Source organism: Euprymna scolopes, chromosome 34, assembly GCF_053919585.1.
Source record: "Euprymna scolopes isolate OS-2025 chromosome 34, ASM5391958v1, whole genome shotgun sequence".
Lineage (NCBI taxonomy): Eukaryota > Metazoa > Mollusca > Cephalopoda > Sepiida > Sepiolidae > Euprymna > Euprymna scolopes.
Genome location: NC_136515.1, coordinates 1,297,812 through 1,307,811, shown reverse-complemented (window position 1 = coordinate 1,307,811; position 10,000 = coordinate 1,297,812). Strand labels below are relative to the sequence as shown.

General features: G+C 33.5%; 1 protein-coding gene and 1 pseudogene across 3 annotated transcripts in view; one reads left to right on the top strand and one right to left on the bottom strand.

Moving 5' to 3' along the window:
• The window catches only part of LOC145259072 (phospholipid phosphatase 1-like), a 95,795-nt gene that overhangs the window by 34,132 nt on the left and 51,663 nt on the right, over positions 1–10,000 (top strand). The window lies entirely within an intron of this gene.
• LOC145259431 (5S ribosomal RNA) lies at positions 3,977–4,094 on the bottom strand (annotated as a pseudogene).

Here is a 10,000-nt window from a genome sequence, read left to right as displayed (position 1 = left end):
CATGACACAAAAAAAAAAGTCCGCACTTGTAATTTTTTCAAAAACTGCAAATTTAAGCTAAATTTAATATAAAGGTTTAAACAACCTATACCTCATTTGATTCTCTTTTTAATCTTCTATAAATTTACCTGTTGATGTTTGATTTTTAATTGAAATATTCTAGTGTTCACGTCAATTTAAAAAAAATAACTTCAAATCAGGAGTATCGAGATTAGATTACTCTCTTCTGTTGGTTACTGATTACTAGCGTCTTTTATAGACGGATTAATCCATTCTCAGGGGGTGTTAGGATCTTCCACTTTATCAATACGCTACACTTCTGCTTTGGTATTGTCTTCTATAAATTCGAAGAATTTCGTCAAAGCTGAATAAAATCGAAAGTCTCTGAAAAATGATTTTATTGATTTAATAAAAAAAAGTTGCTGCTGTGGCCCAAAAGTGTCACTAAGGAAAACACAAACACGGATATGGGTTAGAAAAAGTAATTTGCTTTGAAACAAAAGAGTATTCAGAAAGCAAGAGACGTAGCACATGCAGCCAAGATGGCGTACTATGGAAGCACGCAGGCTATGGTATTTATTTTAAACTGCTAGGTTCTTCAGCTTTACACCCCAGAACTCTCTTTTGAAAGGAACTTTTTTCTTCTATCACATCTGTCTTGAGCAAAAGCACAGCCGGCTATCCGTTTGTTTTATCTCTCTGAAGTCTCGAGAATTCTCGCGGTTAATCTCGCCTTCTTCCAATAAAATCAACCACGCCCACTGCTTCTTCTTCTTCTTCTTCTTCTTCTTCCCCGAGCCCCCGCGTATCGACAGCAGACAGAGCAGACCTATTTTTTTAGAGGTAAATGTGTTAGAAGAATTACTACTACAACCTCTCTGTCCTACCACGAGTGATGTGACACACAGAATGCTTCAAATGTTACAAGAAAAGGGTCCCCTTTTCTTGTAAGTAAGAAAAGGATTAGATAAGAGAAAATGGGATTAGGATAGCCCGAGATTCGAATTTTGTAAGCAAGATTCAGAAATGAAATTTCGCATTGCTCAATTTCATATAAAATAGTTTAGATATGTTAGTATGTAAAAAGAATTCAGTTGTTCAATTCTTTTTATGAAGATTGAATTAGGATAAGGCCAGCTAGAAAATAATGAACAATGCAATTTAGAAATATATTGAAAATAGGTTAGGCTGAAAAATAGGTTACTGAGAATTCTTTGTCTGCAGAAATGGTTTATGAACATGTGCCGAACCACGTATGTTTAGGACACGTGAGTTCCCACGTGAGTGGGTTACGTTTTGAAGCCATACATGACGTCATAGCAGAAAGGGAATTTCTCAATATAGGAGCTAGTTTTGAGTCGAGAGAGAGAGAGAGAGAGAGAGACGGAGATGAAGATAGGAGACAGTCGAGTCTGGATCGAAGTCAGCACAGTCAGCAGGACAGAGCTGACATGAGGAGAGTTTCCCTTTAGAGGCGAAGGGGTAGAACATTAAACATGTAAAAACGACTTTGAATTCCTTGACGTCATCATCATTCGGCTGGTCGATCTGATAATAAAGAAGAGACGTTGCGAGCCTATTCTTGTTTTATCGTTATTTCCATGGCAGGTGCTCGTCTGAACTCCAATCTCTGGTCCCCCCTCGCCAATCTTTCATGAAAAAACCCCGTCTAGCCGAATCCACTGTGAAAAATTTCCCCACTCTTTATCTGTGCCTAAATCAAAACGTGGATTCCATGAACAAAGCTTCTTTCTTAGAACTGCACGCCTGTGGAACTCTGTTCCGTCTGCCTGCTTCCCACCGGACTACAACTTGGATGTGTTCAAGTCCAATGTTAACAAATTCCTAATGAACCGCCCGCTTAAGTAAACACTTCATCAAATCTCCACACTAACGTAATGTACTTGCAATAACCCTTATCCCTGAGTGGCTTCCGGGCCTTGATAAGTGGTGATCACTGTGTAAAAAAAAAAAATAAATAAATAAATAAACAAGTTATCATCATGTTTTTGTAAAACTGTGTTTGGTCATCAGTCAACAGCAAAAGGTAATGTGTAATCATCTTAATGAACTTTGTATAACCCATCCTAAGTAATGTGTCTCTGCATCATAAGTAATGTCTCCTCCTGTGTCAAAAGAACTGATCACACCCTCTCTCCCCTTCCGTGAAACAGAACTGTAAGACGTATGAATGGCTTCTCTCCCTCATCACCATCGTATATATGTACCACGTCATTTTAAAAAGACCCCAGCTATATAACACAAGCAAACTATACCAACTTTTCAAGTAATGTTTTAGTTTTTTCTTTTAGAACGCTGGGCGTATGAACAAAGTGAGAATTATATTTGCATGCATATAATCGGGTGTAGACTTTTTTTTTATTATGATTGTTTTTAATATCAGGGCGTTACAAATGTTAACCCGGTCAATGTTATCTCCCTTTGGGAGAAACTGGTTTCTATGCCGGAATGTTTCCGTTGGTCAAACTCAAATCCGGTGTTGATACAAGATTTTGTTTCGTACTACCATGTTCGTCCTCAGTATCTCTCACCAAGAGAACATGACAGGGTGTTCTACTAATACTACGCAATTAAAAAAACATTAAAATAATCCAAAGAAAATGAAAATTATGGAATACTAGCCGGCCGCCCACCCGACATTGCCCAGTCGAAAATACCCATAAATATTATATTTCAATTAATGCAGAATTCTTATTCATTATGAACAGAAATACCATAGGTATTGAATGGAACATTAAACATTTAAAAAATTATTTAAAAAAAAAATTAAAAGAAACTGAGACACATGCATACGAGTATTATGTTTTATTTTCGAAAGAGTTCCCTTCTTGTAAGTAAAAAGAAAAAATACTCTAGCTGAGATCGAAACCAAAACCTAAAGAAAGTTACTCAAGTCCGATAACCATTAGGTCTGCTTTTTTCAAACCTACTTATTCTTAACATATGTAATCTGTCATGTAAAAAATTCGTCAGAGTGTATGATGTCTGAAAGTGACACAATGTTTAACGAGCGAGATCGGGGATGCTCCGCTGTACAACTCCTGCTCTCTACCAATCCAAGTTATGACACAGGACCATAGCCAGCAACCTCAAAATGCATTACTGGGTTGCCACGAATAACAGGGATGTGCCCAAGGTGATACAAAGTTTCCGGCTACCGTCTTTGGTGTGGTTTTCAAGTGAGGGCCACATCATTCCATCTCTCATCTTCGAAGTCGGCTTGAAAGTAAACATCAAAGTGTACTTAGATGTGCTAAAGAGTATGGTGATCACCTGGTGCAATCAAGTAGCCTCTGGCAGACTCTGGGGGTGGCAGCAGAACTCGGCGCCTGCCCAAAAGTTCAAAGAGACCCAGGCTTTGCTTCAGAATAATACTTTGTATCCTTCTCTCACTGACCCCCCCCTCCCCGCCTCCCTTACTTTAACGTGCTGAACTACTTCGTTTAGTCATACGTCGAGAACATCACCAACATGACCTCCCACAACACCAAAGCCAGTCGTTTCCATCCTGCCAGCGCTTGTGAAAAAAGTATGCTCACAGTCCCATATCGAGGCGGTGATTGAGGCTGAAGGCATCTACATTGAATAGATGTCGACTCTACTACATAATCAAGTTACCTTAATTGATTTTTTCAGTAAGTTTTAGAATAAAACTGTCGTGTTGATTTTTTTAGGGCGACACTTTTATCGTTCCACCATGTAGATTCTTCACACAGATCCATCGCCTTTGGAATTCCCTCTCTATTTCCGCGACAATACCGACATGCAGAAATTTGCGATATCTTTGTTCAGTTTCAAGGGACAATGGACACCCTGTAAGGGTAACCGTGCGTGTAATTGTGAGGCAAGAGTTGTGCAATCTCCAACCACAGCTCTCCTGAATTGGCACTGCTTGGACCTAGTGGTAAGGTGAGTCCCAAGACTGACTGGAGACAATGCCGAGATAAGCAGAGAACACATACAGCACATGGAATTCACAAATGGTCACCCATTTTAGTACTTAGCAGGCTCGACATTGCTTAACTTCGGTGATCTGAGAGGAACCGGTGTGTCAACGTGATTATGCCATATATGTATTTATGCAGAAATTTAAATGTAATGTAAATGAACGTCTTACTACTCAACTCTCCACTCTATAAATCTGGGCCCTATCATAGTAGTTTGTTACGCTTCAATCGCAAAAGTTAAAAGAAAAAGTATCGATTAATTGTTCATCTAAATTCTGTCTTCGTTTTACTCTTTGATATCGAACTGTTGCGCGGCAATCTATTTCCGTTTGCACTTGCATAATTTCACTCGCGGAGTGATTAGGATGCGATTCGGTGAGAAACTACAAAATCACCCCCCCCCCTTCACTCTAGATGTCTATATGTAACAGAGCGTGGGCGCGTATATGCAAATGCACGTAAAATGACATCACCGGCAAAGAAAAAGACTGTTTCCCTCCTCGTATTTCGCATTCGCAGGGTTTTCTTCATAAAATTACGCTGGCATTAATAGCTTCCTCAGTCCCGAAGGATTTCTTCAGTTGCTAACAATTTCCAGCAACACCTTTACAAGTATCTATATATTAATGCGATAGCTTGTGTTTTCTGTGTCATGCTTACATCCGGGTCGTTTAATTGTTATTGACTGCCATCTCTTGTAATAAATTATTTTACTAAGAATTATTTATAAGATTTTGTTTCGGTTTCGATTTTAGCTGGTGAAACTCGGTTCAATGTATGTATGTATGTATGTATGTATGTATGTATGTATGTGTATGCATATATGTATGTATATATATGTATGTATATATATATTTGTCCTGGGTATGATGTAAAACTACATCCGGCAACGAGGCCTTGGTGCGGGAGCTCCAGGATTTTGGGGAGAATGTCACTACGCCTTAGTCGTTGAAGTGCTGGGTCACCCTTGGGCAAGGTGTAGTGCCACTAGCCCCCCTATTTAGGGTAACAAAAAATCCAAGCTTGATCAACGATGCTCTTGGCAGACGAGGAGGGAATCCCAACGGCTTGCGCAGCGGATGAACCAGCACCGCAGTGCCGACGCGGTCGACAAGGGTGATGTACAACTCGACTCGGCCATTAGATGCGGCTGATTGCATGTGTGCAGACTCCTGGCCCATCCTTGCCTCTGTGCTTTTGCTTTCAGCGGAGAGGGTGCTAGCATTACTGGGCAAGCTGCTTATTCCTACTTTGCCTAGGTTGGGAGAGAGAAATGAAAGTCCTGTGGCGATGGAGTGAGGATGTAGCGGCAGGTTTGATGTATCACATCTGCGGCCGGGGTTTCAGAGCTCCGATCGGACTCACATCGCACCTTCGACACGGACACTAGCCAACCTCCGTGTCATCGTCAATATCGACGGACTGCTCCAAAGAGAGAGAGAAAGAGAGAGAGAGAGAGAGAGAGAGAGAGAGAGATGTATATATATGTATGTATGTATATATGTATGTATGTATATATTGATGTATGTATATATATATATATATGTATATATATATATACACACATTATATATATATATATATATATATATATATATACGTTTTTGTTTCGCTTTTAGTTAAAGCTGATGCACCGAATTCATATGGATATATATATATATATATATATATACGTTTTTGTTTCGCTTTTAGTTAAAGCTGATGCACCGAATTCATATGGATATATATATATATATATATATATATATATATATATATATATATATATATATATATTTGAAATCGCAACTTTATAATATATAAAAATCGATAGAACATTAACTCTATAATAATATATACGAATTAAAATATCATATTTAAGCATACTTTACAGCCCTGGCTTCCCTGCTATCTTAGATAAATACTTTTGAAATTTTAACAAAAGAGCTACAATAATATCAGAGCATCTCCATTTACGCTGAACATCCACAGAATGTCAACATCAGAATATTAAATATGAATGAGTTCTCTGTGAATTTTCCACAGGTCCCGCTATACAATATTCTTTTTCCACTTGAATGATGTTTCTGAACTTTCATCTTATTAAAATACAAATCTCTCTGCATTACTAATGGCCCCAATCTTTTTAATTTCATGCGCATGAGGAGACATCGCATCTTCAAGGACTGACTTTCACATGTATCACACATAAAAATGAACTCTTTCTGGTTAAATAAAAATTTTATTTTAAATGTTTTTATTTGTTCTAGGATCATTGCTATTTGCTGGTGTTATTTATTTATTTTAAATTTAGCACGTTAGCGAAGATGATCACGCCAGAGACGTGGATAACGTTCGAGAGCACGTTAGATCACGGCCACGGAGATATATCTCGGTGGCCGTGGTTAGATGCGTAAGTGACGTCACAGCCATAACGAGAATTAACGCGTTTCAGGAAAATGACGAAATAAATGTTGTTACAACGAAAAAAAAAAAAGCGAGTTGAAGTTCTTTTCTATTCTCTGTCTACAACGTATGGGTTAACATTAAATATACATACACGGGGATTTTCTTTTCTGATAACCTCTTCCCTCGAACCGCTTGCTTTAAAATTTCCTCCCTTCTTTTTCTAACGTGAACAAACAACTTTTTGTCTCCTTTAAATCTGGTCCCTATCATAGTAGCCCCCAACGGTTTAGTGGGTTCGTTAAGAAAAAGCTTGCATATTCCAACTCATGGACTGATATTCAGCCAAAACACCCCATCCAGATTCTTCCTGAAAAATCTAGTCGCTATCATAGTACCTCCTTAAGGTTTAGTGGCAAGTTAACTTATTTGAGATAAACAAAAGTTTTTTTTATGTGAAACCAATTGTGTACGAAACGCAAGCGTTGTTTGTTCGAAATCTGAAAGCTAAAATAACAGATGTGCACCCAGGCATGACCGCCATCAACCAATAGAAAGAATTGTTGTTCTTGAACTGCAAGAATCGTCGATTTTTGTAAACCGTTTCATGTCGGACATTTACAAACTTGAAAAGATTCTTTTTAATAAAAGTTTATATATATATATATATATATATATATATATATATATATATATATATATACGCATACATACGTACGTACATACATATATATATATATATATATGTACACACATACATATATATATGTATATACATATATATATATACGCATACATATATCTATGTACACACACATATATATATATGTAAATACATATATATATATACGCATACATACATACGTACATACATATATATATGTACACACACACACACATATATGTATATACATGTATATATATATACACACACACACACACACATATATATAATATAGATAATCTGTCTCTCTCTCTCTCTCTCTCTCTCTCTATATATATATATATATATATATATATATATATATATATATATATATATATATATATATATAAACTACATTGATGAAGATTGAAGGATCGGTCGAAAATATGTACTTGTAAAAAAAGGTTTTAAATTTTTTTTCATAATATTATTTTGTATTCCTGCACGTACCCAATTGAAAACGAATAAAGAAAAGTTATAAGCTTTTATACTTTTCGTATTTTTTTTAATACATTTCCATTCATATATATATATATATATATATATATATATATATATATATATATATATGTGTATGTGTATATATATATAATGACAATTTCATTTAATAAACATAAATTAATACACGAAAGTATAAATGTATGCGTAACCTGTAAGTATTTGGTTCAACTGTGGTTAATACGTAGGTAGTAAGTTATAACATATATATGGCAATTAAGCTACACAGAATATTCACGCTAGGATTCATCAGGCTCTGATGAATCCTGACGTGGATGAAACGCTTAATATTCTGTGTAGCTTAATTGCCGTATATATTTTATAACTTGCTAGTATATATATATATATATATATATATATATATATATATATATGCATAGATTATATATATATATGCATAGATTATATATATATATATGCATAGATTATATATATATATATGCATAGATTATATATATATATATGCATAGATTATATATATATATATGCATAGATTATATATATATATATGCATAGATTATATATATATATATGCATAGATTATATATATATATATGCATAGATTATATATATATATATGCATAGATTATATATATATATATGCATAGATTATATATATATATATATGCATAGATTATATATATATATGCATAGATTATATATATATATATATGCATAGATTATATATAAATATATATATGCATAGATTATATCTATATATATATGCATAGATTATATCTATATATATATATGCATATATTATATCTATCTATATATATATGCATAGATTATGTATACATATATGCATATATTATATATATATGCATAGATTATATCTATATACATGCATAGATTATATATATATATATATATACATGCATAGATTATATATATATACATGCATAGATTATATATATATATATATACATGCATAGATTATATATATATACATGCATAGATTATATATATATACATGCATAGATTATATATATACATGCATAGATTATATATATATACATGCATAGATTATATATATATATACATGCATAGATTATATATATAGATGCATAGATTATATATATACATGCATAGATTATATATATATGCATAGATCATATATATATATACATAGATTATATATATATGCATAGATTATACATATGCATAGATTATATATATGCATAGATTATATATATATATATATTTGCATAGATTATATATATATATGCATAGATTATATATATGCATAGATTATATATATATGCATAGATCATATATATATATATACATAGATTATATATATATACATAGATTATATATATATGCATAGATTATACATATGCATAGATTATATATATGCATAGATTATATATATATATATATTTGCATAGATTATATATATATATATGCATATATTATATATATGCATAGATTATATATATATACATAGATTATGTATATATATATTATATATGTTATATATAGAGACATTATATAAATATATTGATTATATATATATAACTACTTAATTTACTCACATAAAATTAATATACGAAAGTGTAGATTTATGCGTAAACTTTAGGTATTTACTTCAAAAGTGCTCAATACGTAGGTAGAGCTAGTTAGTAATTTATAACATATATATGGCGATTAAGCTACACTGAATATTCCGCGTTTCATCCACTCTAGGACTCTTCAGGCTTATGCGCGAATTCTATTGTTGTTTACCGTTTTTACATGCTCCTCTTCTATTGAGATTTTAGTTAGCCAATCAGCTTTCTAGTATCCACCGCGCCCTTCCTATCAGCCAATGAGCATGCATTTATCGGACAAAGGCCTATTTGGCCTCTGGTTGACCTGTCCCTTTGTGTGTGCTCTATTTAGTTTCTTGATCTGTTTTAAAACTAGGTTAGTGTTTTTTTATTGTTTATATATAAATATATATATATATATGTACATACACGGGTTTTTTTTATATTCAAAAGTAATGGACTAATGAATTCAACGAGGTTGTTAGATAGTGCTCAATAAAAAGAGCTGATAATACTTGTTTATTGTTATATAAACATGCTCACATCCCGCTGCTACAAATAGCCACTTGTTTCAATCAAACAACAGATATCATCAGGCAGCGACTTGACTATTCAAAAGTTCAATGAATAACCTTATTAGGTTATTTAGGTTATTCATTGAACTTTTGAATAGTCAAGTCGCTGCCTGATGATATCTGTTGTTTGATTGAAACAAGTGGCTATTTGTAGCAGCGGGATGTGAGCATGTTTATATAACAATAAACAAGTATATGTACATACATATATGCACATATATATACATGCATGCATGTGTGATCGTTTATGTATATTCATGTTTACTTTATTTATTTGTTTATTTTCTATTGTTTTTGTTAGTTTTAAAACTATTTTGTATCGCTATCCTAGAGTAA